General features: G+C 40.1%; 1 long non-coding RNA gene across 1 annotated transcript in view; it reads left to right on the plus strand.

The window, feature by feature from the left end:
- LOC128314135 (uncharacterized) overlaps positions 1–22,267 on the plus strand; it is a 42,537-nt gene extending 20,270 nt beyond the window's left edge. The window contains exons 3-4 of the long non-coding RNA XR_008295583.1: positions 19,344–19,408; positions 20,845–22,267. This is a non-coding gene — a long non-coding RNA (uncharacterized LOC128314135). The remainder of the gene's footprint in view (positions 1–19,343; positions 19,409–20,844) is intronic.
- Positions 22,268–22,573: the final 306 nt, after the last annotated feature.

Consider the following 22,573-nt stretch of genomic DNA (forward strand, 5'->3'; position numbering starts at 1 on the left):
AAACCCAGAGATTCTGATTCCATAGACCCAGGGTGAGGCCCAGGACTCTCCCATTTTCAAGTTTCCTGGTTAATTCTGATGTGCTGGTAGGTTTGAGAACCACTGATGTAGACAGAATATTTGGATGAATGCCTGTGCCTGTTACAGCTCCATGGGGCCTGAATACAGGGTGAACTTCCAAAGAGGGTTTTGATCTGGTGCAAGCAAGAGCGGTGAGTTCCCCATCCCATCAACTGGACCAGCACTTTGTAAGGAGATTGTGATAGGATAGAAAAACCCATTTCAAGCACAGAAAGGAATTTGGGCACAGAAAAGAATATATTGGCCCCTGTGGCTGAAAGGCCCATGTCAGGCATGGCTGAATCGATGTTTAACATCCTTACACAGAGAATTTCCCATGGAGAGAAAGCACCCCTTTCGGTAATAAGTCTTGGAGTAGAATTTTATTGCCCTGGCTGGGTCAGGTGTCCATTTCTGACCCAATTGTTATAGCCAGACCATGGGCTAGAAGACCTCCTCAGGCGCTCAAGGTTGGTCAGCCTCACTGACCCATGTGACCCAAGAAAGGGGGTGGTTGTTCCCCTAAGTTTGCAGGCAGGAGCAAACTGATGAATGGGTGGTTGGCTCAATGACCTCTGGAGCCACTTCCAACGGAGGGCAGACTCGCTCTGTCTCTGCCAAGTTCTCAGACTTGCCCAGCCTCAGTGCCACGCGTGTCTGACACCCTGCTCCTCACAATCAGGGGCATGGGGCGAGGTGCTCCAGAACCTGTCTGGTGATCCGCAGCTCTCCACTTCCTGTTTGGGTGAGGTTCCTACAAGCTGTTTCGCAATCGTCCAAAACGAAGTTGTGAACCAGAGGAGGCTATGTGGAGAGGTGGAGTCAAGATCCAAAGCCAAAGGAGGCCAAGTCAACAGAAGTGGACACGATGTTTCCAAGTACATGCAGGTGTGGATGCAAGAGTAAGTTTTGAGCAGGAGCAGGGATGGCTAAAACAACTGGCAAGGCCACCTCCCGTAGCCACAGCGGGGCACAGCACCCCTAACTACGCCCTCAGCTGGCCACACGTGTAGCTCCATGATGAGACAGGTGCTTTCTTGCACTCAACTATCACAAGTCAGTGGCAAGGTAGACCCGGAGATGGGTCACCCACATCCCCCTCAAGGGAGGTTCACTTCGGCTGTGGGGAGGTCGAGCACCACACAGCTCCCAGCTGGTGGCTCCTTCAGGGCCTGCCTGGGCTGCAGAGAGCAGCGGGGTCTCAGGTCGTGCCTGTCCCAGGCAGCCTGCCTCTGGATGTAGAGTATAAATGTTCTTTTATTTTTGAGAGGGAGAGAGAGAGGCACAGAGAGAGGGAGACAGAAGATCTGAAGCGGGCTCTGTGCTGACAGCAGAGAGGCTGATGCGGGGTTCAGACGCACAAACCATGAGATCGTGACCTGAGCTGAAGTCGGACACTTAACCGACGGTGCTACCCAGGCGCCCCTAGAGGTAAAGTGCAAAGGCCCAGCCACTTTGGTCCAATGAAGGACAACTTTGATATGCGTTACTTGCTCTAGATTCCCACCCGGTCCATGGGCTTCATGAGGCCTGAAGCTCTGTTTCTCCCTGTGCCCAGTTCTTCCACATGCTTTCGCAAGTGTTGGTCCTTAGTAGACATCTTGAACCCCAGACTTTGTTTCAGTATCTGCAGTATTAGCCTATCAGTGTATCAGTATCAGGAAAACCCACCCTGTGGTAAGTATCATCAGGTTACATTGTAATGGGCCGATTAGAAGTAAGAGGAAACCTTCAACTTGCAAACTATTTTAATTACTAAAACAAAGGCGTAGGTCTAGGCTTCCTTCTCTTTTCCTTAAAAACATAAGAAATTGTGACACCTGAAACTAATATAACACTGTATGTTAATTATACTGGAATTTAAAAAAAACATTTTTTTGTTAATGTTTATTTATTTATTTTTGAGATAGAGCACACTCAGGTTGGGGGAGAGGCAGAGAGAAAGGGAGAGAATCCCAAGCAGGGTCCTCACTGTCTACACGGACAGAGCCTGATGAGGGGTCGATCTCAGGAACCGTGAGATCATGACCTGAGCCGAAATCAAGAGTCGGATGCTTAACTGACTGAGACACCCAGGCACCCCTAAAACTTTTTTAAAAATAAGGATATCACATTATAAAATCTAAACTGTGTGTTTGCACAATAATCAAACGTAAGAAACATAGAGCGGTTGATTCTAAGTAGTTCTTATATAAAAAAATTTTAAGTACAGATTTCCCTCCTCAGTTCTTTCTGTTAGCCTCTCTTAAGAATCAGAGTGGAACATTTTCTTTGATTTTGTCAGACTTGGGGGGTCATGTAAATTCACAAGAAGTTGTGCAGAGAAAACAACGTTCTAGTTTAATTAAATATTTTGGTAGAAAGGGGTCATTGTCTTCATCATATGTGTTCAATCAAAATTTTTAAAAATTAAAGTAAGATTCAACTCAACACTGAATCTGTTTGAAACATGGTGTTATTTTTCGTTCATGAAGGCATGTCGGTATCTCAGAATACATCTGCGTGAGGATTTTGAACCTGGGTTTTATTTCACTGCAGCTGTGCAGAGTAGGTACTTAGTAGAGGGTTAGAGCTTTTAGAGTCTCTGTTAAATTGTTTTCTGTAAATGGAGTAAAATATCATAATTTAGACTTTTAAAATTTAGATTTTTTTTTTTTAAGCAAGCCATAAAGCACACAGCTAAAAAAATCCAAGCAGTTCAGAACAACTTATAAGGAGAAAAAACCAATCCCCCTATCAGGGCTTCTTCCAGTCTGTCTCTCCAGAAGCCGCCACTGTTAATCATTTATGTTGTAAGTTCTGTTAGTGGTTACCTAATGCATCTCTAAATTACATACTTACATTGCCACTTCTTGATCTGCCAACTTTGGATATTAAAAATTGATTTTCTGCTATCACGGGTGAGGATTTAGTTCCTTCATTGTCCCAATTTGTATTTTTGTATTTCTATTTTTAGTTTCTTTATAACTGTAAATAATATGCTAAAAACGATTTCTTATTCTATCGGCTTTCACAGGCTGTCATGATTGCTCCTTTTATGTTGACTATATTAACACCCTTACCCTTTCTTCCCTCCCTTATGTCCTGACCTTTGTTTGCTGTTCTCTAACCTTTATACTGTCAATATTGATAAATTTCTATTCTGTTGTTTTCTTTTTATGTTTGTTTATTTTTGAGAGAGGGAGAAAGAGAGAGTACACGCAAGCAGGGGAGGGACAGAGAAAAAGGGAGACAGAGGATCCGAAGAGGGCTCTGTGCTGAGAGCAGGCAGCCGGATGCAGGGCTGTAACTCACAAACCACGAGATCATGACCCGAGCCAAAGTCGGATGCTTAACCGTCTGAGCCACCCGGACGCCTTTGATAAATTTATATTCTGTTTTGTAATCATAATTAAGCCTCCTGTGCTTTGTCTATAGGTTTATTCTACGTGTTAAAGTAGGGGGAAAAAAACCCAATAGTGTTCACTGTTTAATTTATCACACAGCCATGTCATGTGCTTCGAACATACCTCTCTGTGGTTCTGTTGTCATGAAACTTGAACCTCTCAAAGGGAAATGTTCTAGGCATCAGGGTCACATGTCTTCTCTTCTTAGATTCTATCAGTTATTCAGAACCACACTCCAGTTTAGTTGCTGTATATTTGAATGGTGATTTTTTTAATTGATTTTTTCCCCCACTTTCTGATTGCTTTCTCTCTTCTTATTGTTGCTGGTGAATGAAAAACAATGTGCCTTCTTCACTGTTATTTGCTAATCCCACTGATTCTGCTGATTGAATGTTTTTCTTCTCCTTCTTCTGCCTCTTGGAGAGTGTCCCCTTGCCATGCTCTGATTTCACATTCTGACTCGGACTGATTTTTTTCTTTTTTTTTTTTTTTCAGAATAGCTGCTCAAGTGACACCTTGAAGTCTTTCATTAGATTCCTGGTTAGTGATATGGTTTCTCAGGTCCTGGATCATCCTCCGTCGTGGTGTTTACCTGCAGGTGAATTCTTCAGAAACAGTGCCATCTAAACCCTATGAGTTCTTGGGTGTCATAAAACAAAAAATCACCATTTTCCACACTAAGTTGATAGCTTTTGCATGGCACCCTTGATTTAAACCTTATTTTTCCTCAGAAATTTGCTGCTGAGAAGGTTAACGCTGTTGAGTTTTATTTCCTGTGGGTGCCTTGCTGTTGCTCTCTGGAAGATTTAGAATATTCTTTTATTCCCAGCACCCTGAAATTTCACAGTGACATATCTGAGTTTGGGTCTTTAAAAATCAGGACATATATAAGACAGCTGAAGGGGCATAAAGAATAATATAATGGAAATAAGACATTGGACTTTCTTTTTTGCATTTAGTCTCCTTAGCTCATGAAGGTCCTGCTTATTAGAATTTTTATTGGTTGAATGGATTGATCCTCTGTGTCTCCTTTTCTTCTCCTATTATCTATTTCTTTGAGGGTTTTTATTAATATTGTATTATTCCTTTGAGGAGGGAAATTCTTTGACTTTATCTTCCAATTATTCCTTTGATTTTACATTGTTTATTACCAACTTATTTCAAAGATCTCATTCTTGTTTTCTCTTTTTTAGGTGGAGATGTAATTGATATATAATGCTGTATAGTTTAAGGTGTACAACATAATTATTTGATACGTATGTGTATTGCAAAATGATTACTCCAGTAAGTTCAGTTAACATCTATGACCACATAGTTAGAATTTTTTTCTTGTGATGAGAATTTTTTTTATGTTGATGAGGTTCTTTTATTTTTGATTTTGTGGTGAGAAGTTTTAAGATTTACACTGTTAGCGACTTTCAAAACCAGAATATGATATTACGAACTCTAGTCACCATGCTATACATCACATCCCAGGACTTATCTTATGACCTGAAGTTTCGTTCTTGTTTCCCTTGAGAGCCCCTTTATGAAGTTAAGTACTTTTTATGAGTACTATGTCTTATAGAGTCTCTGAAGATACTAACAGATTTTTGAAAGGTCGCATATTAACTGAATTATTTCTTTTCTCCAAGATCAAATCTCTAGTCTAATTGAAAGGCTGAATGGGAGACCTGAGTATACGCGTGTGGTTTGTTGGCTGGAGGGATGTTGGCCTAAGAGGTGGCTTTTCCTTGGGGACCCACCAAGTAACAAAATCTGGAACCCCTTTGCTTGTGGTCCTGGTTCTCGGCTGAGAGTTCATTCCATTTCTTCAGAGAACCTTCAGGTTTTTCCCCTGGGTGTAAATACAGTAGCTGCCCAGCTACTGTATGTGGGAACGGGCAGAGTTAACTGCTTCGTACTCAGCATGTTCCATTTATCCTTATATTTTTAGCTCCTCTAGCCTACTTGTCAGTCATACCTGAACCCAGAACCACACTGGAGCCGAGTTGAGAAAATTAGTCCCCTTTTCCACTGCACCCACCTTCTGGAATATTCTAGACTGCCACCTCCTCAGCTATTAAACTTCTATCTGTTACTGTCTTCCAGAAATTTGCTTAAATCTCTCATCTGCAACGATACCCTCTGAATAACTTTGCTTTTTATTCCTTTTTTTATTCCTGTACTCTTACTTTAATGGGATTTCCAGAGACAAGAGGATCAAAAATATGTGCTCAGCATGTAGATCCCATCACGAATCGAAAGAAAGTAAGAATTTTTCATTCTGCTCTCGATTCAAAAACTCCTAGACTTACAAAAAAAGCTGGGAACTTTATGACACGTTTCTCCCAAAGGACCATACATGCGTAAACTTCCACACTGTTTGAATATAAAATAATCAAGCTCTCGTTACGAATGAGAGCTTCTTGTGCCTAGTACTTGACAGATCCCGTCTCACCGAATGCTCATTTTACAGATGGAGAAATTGAGGCTCAGTCAAGCAAGTTACACAAGGTCACACAGCTAGTAAGGGGCAATAGAGTTTCAAAACCTAGTTCCATCCGATTCCTACAGCAGCCTGCACGTTGCCTGTGAGGGGGGCACACCCTGATCCAAAGTATGAAGGATGCCAACAGAGGCAACTGCCAAGTGTAAAGTCCCAAATATCTCGTTCAACTGATTGTAGCCGTCGTCCGTGTTCAACAACAAAGGTGACCAGAAGTTCTTTGTGAGGAGAAAGGACTCTTGACCTTTCTCTCTGCCTAAGACGGAACGTTTCGAGGGAGCAGATTTCATTGACCCACAAGTCTCTTGTGCTCAGTGGGCTCTTGTTTATTGTAGTCCTATTCCTTTTTAAAAAAATTTTTTTTTAACGTTTTATTTATTTTTGAGACAGGGAGAGACAGAGCATGAACGGGGGAGGGTCAGAGAGAGGGAGACACAGAATGCGAAACAGGCTCCAGGCTCTGAGCTGTCAGCACAGAGCCCGACGCGGGGCTCGAACTCAAGGACCGCGAGATCGTGACCTGAGCCGAAGTCGGCCGCTTCACCGACGGAGCCACCTAGGCGCCCCTGTTTTAGTCCTATTCTTGAGAGGCTCTGCCGAACTCTGTCCTCAGCAAATGCACCACATTCATGTTGGCATTTTAGTTGCAGGGAAAAAAAAAATCATTAATTAAAACGTGCGTTATTGAACAGCGACAGCACACGTAGGATTCTACTATGGGAAGGGCAGTAAGCACACGCCGTATGAATCAATTATTGCTACAAATCCAAACCATACTGACAACATTCGATGTGATTCTTTTCTTTTTAAAAAAAAGAAGATGGAACTGCTTTACTTATATGAATCTCCTGTTTCCTTTCTGCAGTTTGAAGTTTTAGAAGACATTTTCTGTGGGGTAATTAAATCAAATATTTAATACTATTTTTAAAACCCATTTCATGACAATGAATCTTACATACGCAGATGGAAAGAAATGAGAACTGTGGCTCTCCAGATGGAAGCTCTTTAGAACAGATGCCATCATCTAGACATGTGCTCTGGAGGAAGAGAATTAATCAAAATAAGGAATAACAATGTAGCTCTTAATGGCTGTGGCTGGTTCCCAATTTATAGGATAACTGACGTATGTGGGGGAGGCAGGGCACATTCAGGAAGAAGCTAGGAGCCGCTGCTCCATGTAGTACAGTTTGCGAGGGAGTCAGGAACAAGGGATAGATCATGTCTTGTTATTTCAGTTATTGTTTTAATTAATCACTGGAAGGAAAATTGCTGTCTCTAGAAACACAGGAATAAGGAGATACAGAGACCTCCACAAAGAACTCCGAATACCTGTCCTACAGCTCTGACTTTCTCTCCTTAGCAGGTTGGTAGAAACACCTAACCTTAGGGAAAATGTTATCGGCTAATGTTATTTTTCTCCATATATCTTTTCCACTGAGCCAATACAACTTTAAGGAGATTCTCGTTTTGCACTTTATGGGTTGAGTATTGCTATTTTGCCTGTGTTATTCAAAGAAGGAAAGGGCAGGCTGCCTGGGCGGCTCAGTGGGTTAAGCATCCGACATCAGCTCAGGTCATAAGCTCACGGTCAGTGAGTTCGAGCCCCATGTTGGGCTCTGTGCTGACAGCTCAGAGCCTGGAGCCCGCTTCGGATTCTGTGTCTCCCTCTCTCTCTGCTCCTCCCCCGCTCGCACTCTGTCTCTCTCTGTCTGTCAAAAATGAATAAACATTAAAAACGTTAAGGAAAAAAAAAAACAAGGAAAGGGAAATTCTTTTCAAAATAGATTTCTGTTGGAGTTGATTACAATGGAAAGACTTGAATGATGAGTTCAGATGAATTCTACCTCTGTTCTGCCAAATATGTTTTTTTAAGGAGAATGGGGTCAAGAGGTTAAAAAAAATAAAAGGAAGGAAAGAAGGAAGGAGGGAAGGGGGGAGGGAGGAAAGAAGGGAGAGAGGGAGAGGAAAAGCCAGTCACGACTTTGCAAAAGCTTCTGCCCTGCATTTAGATATTGAAGCCTTTGATTTCTCTCTGAAATGGCTCTACAAACTCCAGGTATACTTGAAATGTAAGCAAGGTTAGTAGAACCTATAAGCCTGGGGAAGGTATTAGGGCCAGATTCATGCCAGATAATATTGGCCAATGAAATCAGCTTTATAAGACAGAAGAAAACCTCAGTGATGTAAGGTACCATGATGACATGAGAGGCTGGAGCTCAACTCACCGAAGAAGAAGACATACAACGGGGTTCAGATGACGTCATGCCATTTCAGACCAACATTCCTACCCAGAGGGCATGGGAGAATTGAGGCCATTAGGTAAATAGTGAAGACGGCTCTTTCTCTGTTGGAGATTCAGAAGACAGGAAAGACCAGCTTTGGGCTGTGATGATAAAAGTGCCATATGGAGACAGGATGCACTGAGGGACAACCGCTATGATCTCATGTCATATAGGAGCATAGAAATGGATATGCCGTCACATGCTGGGTGTTTTGGTGATAATTGAGAGCGCCAAAATATATAATAATCACAGTCCAAAGGATAGAACGCCTTCAGCGTTTTATGTCGGATTTTGCTTTTTAAATCCTGAACTTATGTATGTTTTAAAGTAGCGGCTAATGGTTCTTAAATGGTATGGCAATTAGAGTTGGACTCTAGAAATGCTGTTTTCCTCTTTGCCAGTCAGGAACAATTCCACAGGACACCTTCACTGCAAATAAGGAACAACTTCAACTCTGTCCTACTAGTTCTGGTACAGGGGCTGATAGGAGCATCTTGCAAAATGCAGAGTCCTCAGCCAATTGCCAGTGTTTAAAAAAATCCGAAGTGCTTTCAAGAAACTTTAAAGGTGACAAATGTCAGCTTTTCATTTTGCCAACTCTATTGTATTTTCAAGTTCACTGCTGACTAGTCACAATATTTAACTGCTGGAAGTTTAGCAAACTGTTTGCATTAACTAGATTTATGGAACACAAGGCTTAAAAAGTGTTTTTTCACTGCAGATTACAAAGTAGGCTATATAGGGCAATGGCTACAGGCAGAGAGACTCTGGGAATCCTGCCTCCGCTGTGGCAGCATGAAAATGACTTCTAGACACTCAGAGCCTAAATGTCTTCATTCAGGGGCCTAATAATAGTACCTATTCTTTAGGTGTTGTAAAGATTAAATGAAATAATAAAGTACTTGACAAGTGCCTGACTTACAAGGTACAAGATTTTGTTTTGTTACATTTTACTGGAAATTTCTCAACATGATGCAATTTTTTAAATGTGTATTTATTTTCGAGAGAGAGAGAGAGAGAGAGACAGAGCATGAGTGGGGGAGGGGCAGAGAGAGAGAGACACAGAATTGAAGGAGGCTCCAGGCTCTGAGCTGTCAGCACAGAGTCCGTCGCAGGGCTCGAACCCATGAACTGTGAGATCATGACCTGAGCTGAAGTCGGACGCTTAACCGACTGAGCCACCCAGGGGCCCCAACATGGTGCTATTTTAATAGATACAGTTTGGGAGCATAAATGCAAGTGACTTCAAACAGAAACATCAAAATATTATACAAAAAATTTCCTTCATGATGAAATAGACTGCTCAATATGCTTAGAGTCATCTTTGCAAATTTTCCTACCTGTGGATGTTCTGGGCAAATAAGTGAGTTCAATGGCTTATCTTCAATAAAATGTTCTATCTCAAAGGAGAGGAATACTCGATTTACTAGTTTACTGACTGATCCATTCATGACCATATTGGGTCATAGATTCCGTGACCACACTTCCTTTGTCTAGAATCTGAATTAAGAGACACAGGGGAAATTATAATCCATGGGATGCTGAAAGGTCTTTTAGAGCAAGGCTGAGACAGCTACATTGGGCCCATCAGGAGATTAGTGGGGGCAGAAGGTGGGAGTCGAGGGAGAGAGTGGGAACCAGAGCCCATGTGAGTGAGAAATGGGTCAAGGCTCAGGCAGAGACGGTGAGTGAAACCTGCCAGATGAGGGCAAGGCCTGGATTAGGACCAATTCTGCTTCCAGATTCATACACACCGATGACCCTTCGGTTCTGGGAGATTTCCCTGATGCCCTGAATTATTCCCACCTCCCTCGCCACTTTACCTTCCCTAGTTTGAATAGTGGATGCTGAAAAAAAGTGGTTTCCTTTGGAGTTGGTGACTTTGTTGGGTTTCCTATTGAGTTGGGGTGGAAACTTTCTTGGAAGCTAATGAGAGTCAAGACATAATACTAATATCAGGGTCTCTTATTCCAGTGAGTGAGAGGATCCTCCCAAAAAAGGACCATTTAGGGGGAGGTGCTGGTATGGGAGTTGGATTCTTGGCATCATTAGTTCACCCATTTCCTTACTGCTACCAAGTTGGCTGCTTGGCAAACGGGCACGGTGAGGGCAGCACCAGCATTCAGCTAGGGAGGAGTCAGAAACAGAAATATTGTGGGTTTCTGTGTTTGTTTTATTTTGTTTTTTTAGTTTTATTTATTTAAGTAATCCCTACACCTGACACGGAGCTCGAACTCATGACCCTGAGATCAAGAGCTGCACGCTCCTCTGACTGAGCCAGCCAGGCACCCTAGAAATAAGAATAGTGTTTATTGACATGTCATTATTCCCCTAAACAACATGATCCCCTAGAGACACGCTGTCTGTTGACAGAGGCTGCGAGATGCTAAGCAAGGGTCCGTAAGATTGCAGGAGACAAATTCCTGTTTCCCTCTGACTTTTTTCTGTATTGTGTCGGTTACTGGGCGCCGTTTTGCCTCTCTGCTGTGACATATCATGGTGGGGTGTCACTGGATTAACATGATCATGCTTCTTGGCTACTAATATGGCTTTTTCAGAAGCATTGAACATGGTCAGCAGAAACTGCTTTAAACTAACGCACAGGAATGTCAGCACAGAGCTGCAAGGGTTAGTTAATGGGGGCCAAAATCCCACACGGCTAATGAAGCATGATATTTAAGAGTTGAAGCAAATTACCTATGAGGTCTCCGTGCTGAGCTCTAGGAAGTAAATCTTTTATACAATTACAAGGTAAGATTAACTGTCCAAATGTTATTTATTGCCTTACCATATTCAGTTCCTTATTTATCCCCCAATAATTGTTTACTAAATAACTATTACTATTGTTAAGGAGTAAAGTACTATATGTAATCATAAATATGAAGTCATTATTTGTGCATATCATATAGAACTTACTATATGATCATTTAAAGATCTACTTGCAAGTTTCATATACACTGTTTATTGCATTATAATATATGACACTTTATATAATTACTACTAATATATAGTAGTATTTTGTGTTAGTGGTACTAGCAATTAGTAATCATTTACTACTAATAATTAGTATTATTTAGGTATAAAGCATGCTACATATAATAATAAATAGAAGGCGCCTGGATGGCTCTGTGGGTTAGCATGCAACTTGAGCTCAGGTCATGACTCACAGTTCGTGAGTCCAAGCCCTGCATTGGGCTCTCTGCTGCCAGGGCAGACCCTCCTAGGATCCTCTGTCTCCCTCTCTCTCTGCCCCTCCCCTGCTCACATGCATGTGTTCTCTCTTTCTCTCAAAAATAAACATTAAAACTTTTTTTAATATTAAAAAAATAAATACATAAATATACATACATACATACATAAACATAAATTAAGCTTTAAGAATACACTTATAAAAATAAAGTGCTCTAGAAAAACAATTATTTCAGAATATTTGGAAAATCTAGGAAATAGAAAAAAAAGGATCAAAAATCCCATCTTAGATAAGTCCCAAAGACTATCACTTGTGGATGTGTTAGTTTATTTCCTTTTGGTCTTTTTTTCTTATACAAAAGTTGTATTGTTGCTGTCATTTTCCTTGGTTGTGATCATAAGCATATAGAATTTTGTATCATACTTGTTACGGGTAATATTATATCCCTGGCATTTTCCAAATGTTCATGAAATCTTCCTAAATGTAATTTTTCATAATAACACAATTTTTCATTGTCCAATAATTTTTATCATTTGTACGTGGAAATTTGAGTCCTTTCCAAATAATTTTAATGCTTATTCTTTGAATATTTTAGAGTAAGTTTTTGTTAGAATGTAGGGGTATCTCCCTGCTATCTGTATTTTACTTGTTTAAATCTGCTTAGTTATTTTAAAGAGTCATTCACCACAAATCTTTTTAATTCATAGGAAATTTAGATATTTATACTTAAGATGTGATGGAACTTACTGAAAAATGCTAAAGAGTTACTCCTCTGAGTATTTCTAGTTTGTTTTAACACAGTTTGGGAATTCCTAGAGGCTCAGGCATCATATTCTCAGGGACTCAGTCACTAACGCTAATGGTGTTTTGGTTTTTGGAGGTGGTTCTCCTAGAACTGTCTGGGTAGTGATTCAGTGTTAATATTTAGACCATTTTCCCTATTGCTTCCACTTTATTAGATTTTTTTTTAAATAACAAAGCTGACATGGTTTAACAAGTCAAATTATACAGAAGCATTTAAGAAATTTAATAACCTGCCCTCAACTCCTGCCCCCCAAGATAAATGTAACAGTTTGCTGTGCAACTTTCTATATTTATATTTTTATATCTATATGTACACCCACACATACACACACACAGGCAGAGTTTGTTTAAAAATAGCATTATAGGAGCGCCTGGGTGGCTCAGTCGGTTAAGCGTCTGACTTCGGCTCAGGTCATGATCTCATGTCTTGTGGGTTCGAGGCCCGCATTGGACTCTCTGCTGACGGCTCAGAGCCTGGAGCCTGCTTCAGATTTTGTATCTCCCTCTCTCTCTGCCCCTCCCCTGCATGCACTGTCTCTCTCTCTCTCTCTCTTTCTCAAAAATAAATAAACGTTAGAAAAAATATTTAAAAAAAAAGCATTATACTACATACATTTTCCACGGTGTCTTTTCCACTTAGTAATATATCATAAGTATCTCCAAGCAAGAATGTACACCAAACTCACTTTCTAATAGCTGCATAATACATGGTATGGTGTTATCAATTTATTCACCTGTTCCTTACGATGTATGTTCAGGGTGTTTATAGGTGGATTTTTTTACATTATAAATAGTGGCGTAATAAAGATTCTTAAACATATATTCTTATACATTGCTTTTTATTTCTATAGGCTATAGTCTTCTAAGTGGAATCCTTAAAGCGTATGGATATTTTAATTTTCAGTAGATATTTCCAGATTAATTTCATAATAGATTGTAGCAATTGACATTCTCATCAGCTGTGTATGAAACGACCAGTTTCAGCTCCACCCTCAACAACATCAGATTCTGTTGCTCCTAATAGTTCAAAGTTGAAAAATTGTCTTGCTTAAGTTGAATTTCCATACTACTAATAGGGTTGTGCATACTTTCAAGTGTTTGTTACTGATTGCATTTTGTGTGTGAATACCCTGTTCCTATCTTTGCCGATTCTTTTGCCGGGTTATTTGTCTTTTGAATTAATAGGAAGAATTTGTGTGTTCGGGGAAATGACACTTGCCCTGTCACATACAGTACAGTTATTTTGCTCCAGTGTTTTTGCTTTGCAACTTAATTTATGATATCTTTTCTCACCTAATAAAAAAAATAAATATGGAGCTTTATTGTTTGCGGGTATATTTCAGGTGGAAAGTAAATTATACCAACACTGTGTACTCAAATAGTCATACGTTACCCTGAACTGAAATGTAGCTTGATTGCATATCAAGCTACTACCTGTCTTTGGATTTGTTCCCGTCACCTCTATTTTATTTAGTTGTTCTATTAACACCTCTATCATGATGTATCACGGTAGTGTTCTATATTGGAGTAAGTAAATATTTAAAATAATTATGTTAGCTTGTTTACTATGAATATAGTGTTTTTAAATTATTTCAGTATTGCCCCGTAGACATTAAAATATAAAATGTTTTCGGCTAATGGACAGGAATACCATTTTACTGCAGTAGCTTTGTAATAAATTCTAATATCTAACAAGGCAAGATTGTACCCATGACCTGCTCATATGTGTGTTCACCTGTCTTCCTTTAAAATTATTGGCTATTCTCAGATATTTATCTCTCCATATAAACTTTATACTCATTTTGCCTTGTTTTAAAACATTGCTATTATGATTGCATTTGCATCAAATTGTTGTAACCATTTGGAAATGATTGACCTTTTTAATATTGAGACTCCTCATACAAGATCAGGAAACGTTTCCCTATTAGTTCACGTTTTGTTTTATACCCCTAAACAAAAGCTATAGTTTTCCAGATATAGGTCCTGTGCTCTTCTTGTGTTACGGGCTTTTGTTCGCTTTGGTTTGGTTTGTTTAGTATCAGTGGATTTTTTTTTTTTCCATTTGTACTCATTATTCAGGATTTTTTATATATTTATCTTGTACCTAATCACATTACCAATTTCTCTTATTATTTTCAAAAAAAATTATCAGCCTCCTGGCTTTTCTGACTATATAAAATATTTAGAAGAAAATAAGATAATTATTGCCTCTTTGTCAATATATAAGGTTACTTCGTTTCTTAATGCTTCAGCTAAAACTGGAAATTATAATTGTGAACGCACTTCTTAATTTTAGAAACAACTGTAATTTATTATTGTTTAATGTGCTTGACATGGGATTTTTCTAAGTGGTCTGTACCATATTAAGATATTTCCTTCTATACTAATGACTGGAGATTGGGGTGCCTAGGTGGCTCAGTCGGTTAAGCATTGGACTCTTGATTTTGGCTCAGGTGATGATCTCCCAGTTGGTGAGTTTGAGCCTGGAGTCAGGCTCTGCGCTGACAGGGTGGAGCCTGCTTCCAATTCTCTGTCTCCCTCTCTCTCTGCCCCTCCCGCACACGTGGGCGCTGTCTCTCTCTCTCTCTCTCTCTCTCTCTCTCTCAAAGATAAACATTTAAAAAAAAAAAAAAAAGGATTGGATATTGGTATAATAATGTGCTCTTTTATTCTATTGTCTACTGAACCAGTTTGATAGGTATCTTGAAGTTGAATGACATTTACAGAAGTTCTGCTTGGTTACAATGGTAGTGTTTAGTGGTCCAAAACCTGGACGCCGGAGCCAGACCGCCTCGGCTCAGATCCCAACTCCAAGACTTCCTGTGTGGTGCCAGGAGAGTTACTTTGCTGCCTCCAGTTCTTCCCTGTAGAATGGGGGTGATAAAAGTAGTTACATCATGAGGTTATTTTGAGTATGAAATGAGTTAACGTGTGTAAAGGGCTTGGGACAGGGTCTGGCATAGAGACACCTCTGCATTAACTCCTATTATCAATGCATACATGGATGTAGTTTACTGATAAGTCATTTAAATAATTTGTGGGTGAATTTTCTGTAGAGTTTTCTTTCTGTACCATCTTTATTGGCACGTGATAGTGTGCTGGTTTAATAAGATTAGCGGGGGGGGGGGTTCCATATTTTTGTATGGTTTGCTCTAGTTTTTAAACTATACGTAGGAATTATTTGCTCTTTAAAGATTAGCCATTATTCAGCTTTTGTGGTGCTTTTTTTGAAACTTTTTTTTAGAGAGAGAGAGAGAGGCTGTGTCCCTCCCACAAGCAGGGGAGAGGGAGAGAGAGAAACCCAAGCAGGCTCCACATTCAGGGCAGAGCCCAGATGTGGGGCTTGATCCCATGACCCTGGGATCATGACCTGAGCCCAAATCAAGAGTCTGGCACTCAACCAACTGAGCCACCCAGGTGCCCTGAGCTTTTTTAAGAGTCCTCTATCTTAGGTTATCGTTATGATTTTTCTTAAGATCGTTGGCTTGCTCAAGTTTTCTCCTCTTCATGTGGTACTATCTTCATATAGTTGAAGATTTATTGCCACAGAACTTACATATCTTATTTTTAGAATATTTAAAATAATTTTACGATTTGATTGTATTTTTCATTCCTACTGTTTTGGGTTTTTTTTTTTTTAAGTTTATTTATTTTGAGAGAGAGAAAGAGCACGTGCATTGGAGAGCAAGTCAGGGAGGGGCCAAGAGAAAGAGAGCTCATCTGAAGCAGGCTGGACAGCATCAGTGCACAGCCCCATGCAGGGCTCGAACCCACAAACAATGAGATCGTGACTTGAGCCAAAATCAAAAGCCAGGCACTCAATTGACTGAGCCACCCAGGCGTCCCTCATTCCTAATGCTAAACATACTATTTCTTTTTTTTTTTTAATTTTTAAAAAATATTTATTTATTTTTGAGAGAGAGAGGCAGAGCACGAGTGGGGTGGGGACAGAGAGAGAGGGAGACACAGAATCTGAAGCAGGCTCCAGGCTCCGAGCTGTTAGCACAGAGCCCGATGCAGGCCTCAAACCCACGAACCGTGAGATCCTGAGCTGAAGTAAGATGCTTAACCGACTGAGCCACCCAGGCACCCCTAAACATATTATTTCTAAGTCACCTGTGCGAGGGATTACATTTGTGTTTTTTCTTTTTTTAATGATCAACTGTTGATTTTCCATATTTTTTCTTTATTTTATTAATTTCAGGAATTTTAAGTTAATTCCCATCTCCTGCTTTCTTTTGATTAATCTTTATTATTTTGGATGTTTCTTATTTTGTACACTTAAATTATTTTCAGTTCTTTAAACAATTGTAGGAACTTGAAACTTTTAAAAATCATAATTTTCATTGCGATGAACATTTTTAGTATAGCCTTTTAAATATTTATGATTGTTCCCTTTGTATTAATTCCCAGATGTCAGATGAGTCAATAGAGAAAATATTTGTTGAGGATCTTTGTAACATTTTTCAAACTTTACATAGTTTCTAAAACCCCATCTTATGAAGGCCATATATAAGAGAGAGCTTAAAGAGTAGAGTACTTTAAAAAATAAATTGTTTGGACAGATTTTGGTTCTTTTTTCTATTTATGTTCTATATCTAGTAGACAAAAATTTTCATAGTATGTTTTCCACTTGAGAAATGGCTCCGTTTCACTTAGGCTAGTGGCATGGAATGTATTAATTTGTTCCGAAATCTACATTGAAACTTACAGATTCAAAAGAGATTAAGTGTATCCATGAGGGAAAATATCCCTTTGTAATTAAACATGTGGTAAAGATGAGTAGATTGTAGTTACCATAGTAGTATGATATCTATAAATGAGATTGAATGAGAAAATTGTAGCTTCTATTTGAAACAAAATTACATTTGCTGTCGGTTTTGGATTTTCATATTTCATCATAGCTTTTGAGCTACCTTGTTAATTAATAAGTATTTAACAAAGTTCAGAAGATCTGCACCTCTCCATTGCACTCATCTCTGTTAATTTATCATTGGTTCATACAGCAAAGGAAAACAGATGTGACGCTATAATATAATATAATATAATACCAATGATATAGTTAATGATTCTACCGTGTGTTTGTACCTATTTCTAGTCATGAGTCAACCCTGTAATCACAGAAATATTTTCAGTAGCAGACTTGTTTTCCAGTCCTAAAAGAAGAAAATATGCCTAGGAAATTAGTTTCAAAATACAGCACACAGTCTGAAATATGATTAGCCCTCAATATAAACATATGATGGTTTCTGTCTCACTGTTTCCTGTGTATATGTATAGGGTCAGAGCCTCTCTCTCCTTGAACTCAGAGTAAGATGACAGCTGATTTTCACTTCTTGAAGTAGACTGTGCAAGAATGAGCTTAGGCACAGATGATGGAGGAGACTCCCATAATGAGGTTTTAGGCTACTTTAAAGAGCTGGGCAGTTTATGAATCCTGTTGACCGACAATGTTTTACACCATTGGCGACAAAGGAAATTTATTTATTTATTTATTTATTTATTTATTTATTTATTTGTAATTTTTTATGTTTATTTTTTGAGAGAGAGAGAGAAAGAGAGTGAGCCAGCAGGGGAAGGGCAGAGAGAGAGGGAGACACAGAATCTGAAGGAGGCTCCAGGCTCCGAGCTGTCAGCACAGAGCCCGACATGGGGTTAGAACTCACGAACCGCGAGATCATGACCTGAGCCGAAGTCAGACACTTAACCAACTGAGCCACCCAGGTGCCCCAAGGAAATTTATATTTTACACTCATGCAGAATGTAAAGACAATCTTTATGCTTGTGCCTCACTCCCATTTTGGGGGCAGAAGTTAATGGCCGTTTTTTGAAAAATGTGCAAAACTGTTACAAAGATAGGCAACCATGTGGAGGTTTCCATACAGACAAATAAAAGATACACTTTCATCTGCCGGAAGTGAATTTAACAGCCAAGCTGCTGTGGTTGAACTTGAATAGGAGGATGAAGTCCTGGAGTGCTATGTCATAAAATGCAAAGGCCGTCTTTGACTTCCAGTGGTTTCTGTCTTTTGATTCGGCCGGCCAGTGATGAAACAGTCTTGTTCACAAACATAGTTCACTAGCACAGTAATAGAATCAGAGCTCCCATCGCACGCTTTTTGAGACAAGGGCAGGCTTGAGTCAGATTTTTCCAGGACTCTTTTGGGTTAATCCATGCAGCCTCCCTTCCTTTGTGAGGTCATTTTTGGCATTGCCTCCGTGCTTGATGTGAGCAAGTTAAGGATCATGAACACACGTTTAATTTCAAGATCCCTGGAGCAGAAATAACCATCAAAAGAATTCTGTAGGGTTCCAGGTGCCTCCAGTCTTTTGCCCGCAGAAAAACTGGAAGAAAAAAAAAATCACTCTCTCCTTCAGCCTAAAGAAACATATTTTTTCTAGCATTGAAAAGTCAGTGTGATTCCCTCTTCCTGTCTCCTTTTCCAGAGGAGCAGTTTGGATGGAAGAAAGGCATAGCAGCTTTCTTAACAGAGTATAAGGCTTTGAATGGAAAGAATGACCTCATTGATTTGATCAAAAGTATCCACCAGTAAGCCTTGAACAAACTCATCCATGTCCAATTGTCCCCTGTAAATATTCCTTTACTTGCAACATATTTGTTTTCCTGAAGGGCATTCAGATGCTCAAGATCTGTCTTCTAGAAAGCCAGCGAATTTCTGTACATAGGAGAAGTATATTATTTCCTGCTGCCTTTCTCGCTTCAAACAAACTCCTCAAAAAGTGGTGACTTGAGGTTCTGAAGTGGATGTCTTCCATGAAAATGGGCCACCAGGCTTAATGCAGGAAAGCTGGCAGCTTCCTGTGTCATCTATGCTTGCCTAGGTAGGAAGCCATGAAGCACATACACGTCATTGCAACTTTGGCGATGGGTATAGATGTTCTGTTAAGCGCCACAGAGCTCCGTCGCTACAGAGAATATTCAGATTGTTTTTTCTAGTGGAAGTTTTACTTTGCAGATTCTGTTCTAAGGTTATCTCTGCATGTCCGCAAGGGGATTATAAAAGGTATTCTTTGATGGTAGTAGTGAACACCAGGAGGAAAACCAAAGAGTGATCCCGTGATAGGTCAGACCAAAGGCATAGCTGACAATGTCTCCATTTTTTCTTTCTTAGGTAGCATCTCTCTACAAAGAACTTTCTTCCATCACCTGGAAATGAGCCGCCATGCCTCCTGTAAGGTTAGAGTTCCTGTCCCTTTGTCTTCTCTCAGAAAAACCTTGTAATAGTCACCTCCAATAGTGGCAAATGGATTTCTTTTTTTTTCTGTTCTTCTTTTTGTTTGAGCATCACATGGACCAGGGGTTTTTATTTATTTACTGTTACAGTCACTTTATAGTCATTATTCCTTCTGATGCTCCAGTTGTCCTAAATTTAGCCATGTGAGCTCCTTCATTCTGGCTTCTGAACCCTTTTGAAACATCCCCATTAGACTTTGAGCACTATCTTGCCTTAGGGCAGACAGATGTTCACCTTACCAAGCACTTTCCATGCTCCGGACCTGAAATGGCTCATTTCTCTAAGAAGTCTTGCTTCTCCTTTAGGAGAAAATATTATTTACAAATCAAGGTCTGGGCTCTATAGACGTCCACCTAATGGGGTTATCAATGGGGGAAAATATTTTAGATGTCATAGCCTGGCAACCACAGTGATCACACTTTATCCTTTTATGCACAATAGCATCCCATGCTGGCAAACACTTAAAAATTGTTTTGAGTGAGGGGCGCCTGGGTGGCTCAGTCGGTTGAGTGTCTGACTTTGGCTCAGGTCATGATCTCACTGTGAATTCGAGCCCCACATCAGGCTCACTGCTGTCAGCATGGAGTCCGCTTTGGACCTTCTGTCCCCCTCTCTCTCTGCCCCTCCCCCGCTCACATATATATATATATATATATATATATATATATATATATATATACATACACACACACACACACACATTCTCCCCCCTCTCAAAAATAAAAATTAAAAAAAAATGTTTTGAGTGAAATGACACTTTAATAAAATACTTAGTCATAATTTAAAATTTTTTTAAATTGTTTTGAGTGAAATGATACTTTAATAAAATACTTAGTCACATATTTTTTTTTCAAACTGAATTTTAAAACCAAAGAAAAAGATCACTTTGGAGACGATTTAAAGAATCTTGTAAAGGCTCAAAAAAAAAAAACAAAAAAAAAAAAAACAGGTTAGAGAGGGAGGGAGCCAAAACATAAGAGACTCTTAAAAACTGAGAACAAACTGAGGGTTGATGGGGGGTGGGAAGGAGGGGAGGGTGGGTGAGGGGCATTGAGGAGGGCACCTGTGGGGATGAGCCCTGGGTGTTGTATGGAAACCAATTTGACAATAAATTTCATATTTAAAAAAAATAATAAAATAAAAGAATCCTGCAAAGGCTCTTCAGAGACCCTCAAAATGTCCTAGACTTGTGTCTAGGAATTCTCTGTAGATTAGGGCAATTGTTCTGATCTGGCTATACATGATATCACCTGGGAAGCTATAAAAAACATCCCAATACTGAGGTCCTACCTCAGAACATATCAAGACAGAATGTTTAGGGGTACGTATCAGCGTCGTTGTCTTTGTTCGCTATTTTGTTCTGTTTAAATCTTCCCAGGTGGTTCTGCCGTGCTGCCAGAGTTGGGTATCACTGCCTCAGGATCTTGATGCCATTAAAAAAGGTAGCACCGGGGGCACCTGGGTGGCTCAGTCAGTTGGGCGTCTGACTTTGGCTCAGGTCATGATCTCGCAGTCCGTGAGTTCAAGCCCCACGTCGGGCTCTGTGTTGACAGCTCAGAGCCTGGAGCCTGCTTCAGATTCTGTCTCCCTCTCTCTGCCCCTTCCCTGCTCTCACTTTCTCTCTGTCTCTCTGTCTCTGTCTCTCTCTCTCTCTCAAAAAAAAAAACCCAAAAAACCAACATTATATATATATGTAAAAAGGCAGCACCCATGGAGAATAGTAACACCTAAATGTGTGATCGGTTCCTTTTACGTCCCATTGATCCCAAGGAGAAGCGAAATAACCAGGACAATGGGTGTCTGGGCAACTGTTGGAAAGTGCAGAGAAAAAGAAAAAAGACAGGCTTCATCTACAAAATGAACTGTTTTTCTGCTTCAGTCAAATCTGATGATCCGGACTCTAAGTTGTTTACTAGTGAAGCAATAAAACTTTATCAGGAAATATTTGTTGGAGCTGCTGGCCGACTGACAGAGTTAATGTGCTGCTTGGATATGAGCAGCACTGATGTCGTTTATCCGTGTCACCCTATCCCAAGGTTTGCCAACCGCCATTGCTGCTGTTCTGGAGTAACTTGGAGTTGGAACTCAAGGCACGTGCTGCACTGTCCTTTTCTTCTGTTGCACCAAATAATTTTCCAAATCTATCATGTCGCTAAGTGTCTCTCTAGATGTAATGGCCTGAAATCCGAAACAATGGCACTGCTGGTGTGGGGAGAAATGGCTTTCTCATTTAATTTGTCAGACTTCCAACCACTCATCTATTCCACAAGCAATGTAGCAGCCAAACCTCTGTGTTTCAGAATTCAATTATAATTGATTGAAAACATTCTGTTAAGAGCCAGTTGACTGAAGACAATGTCCTAGAAGGTTTTGTCCTTCCAACTTTTTAATACATAAATTTACAAACATGCGGGAAAGTGGGAAAAAGTAGCCCAATGAAGATCTGTACGTCCCCCGCTTAGATTTAACAATTAACAGCATTTCGTTGAGTGTGTTAGTGTCACCAGAGCTGGTGTAACAAAGTGCTACAGCCTGGGCAACTCAGACCACAGGGATTTTGTTTTTCACAATTCTGGAGGCTAGAAGTTCAAGACCAAGGTGTGGACAGGGCTCCAGAGGCCTCCTTCCTTGGCTTGTAGATGGCCATCTTCACGTCGCCCTCCCTCTGGATGTGTCTGTGTCCTGATCTCTTCTGGTAAGGACATGAGTCAGATTGCATTAAGACCTACCCTACCCTCATTTTAACTTAATCACCTCTTTAAAGGCCCTATTTTTATTATTATTTTTTTAATGTTTACTTATTTGAGAGAGAGAGAGAGAGAGAGAGAGAGAGAGAAAGCGAGCAGAGGAGGGGCAGAGAGGGAGAGAGAGAGAATCCCAAGCAGGTTCCATGCTGTCAGTGCAGAGCCTGATGCGGGGCTTGAACTCACGAACTGAGCTGAGATCAAGAGTGGAATGCTTAATGGACTGAACCACCCAGGTGCCCCAAGGGCCTATTCTATTTAAAAATAAAAGTCACTCCTGAGGTGCTAGGAGTGAGGATTTCAAGCAGACATTATTGTGACGTCTCACTCCTAAATACATCCTTTGCATCTCTTGAGAATAAA

Source organism: Acinonyx jubatus, chromosome C1 (assembly GCF_027475565.1).
Source record: "Acinonyx jubatus isolate Ajub_Pintada_27869175 chromosome C1, VMU_Ajub_asm_v1.0, whole genome shotgun sequence".
NCBI classification, from domain to species: domain Eukaryota; kingdom Metazoa; phylum Chordata; class Mammalia; order Carnivora; family Felidae; genus Acinonyx; species Acinonyx jubatus.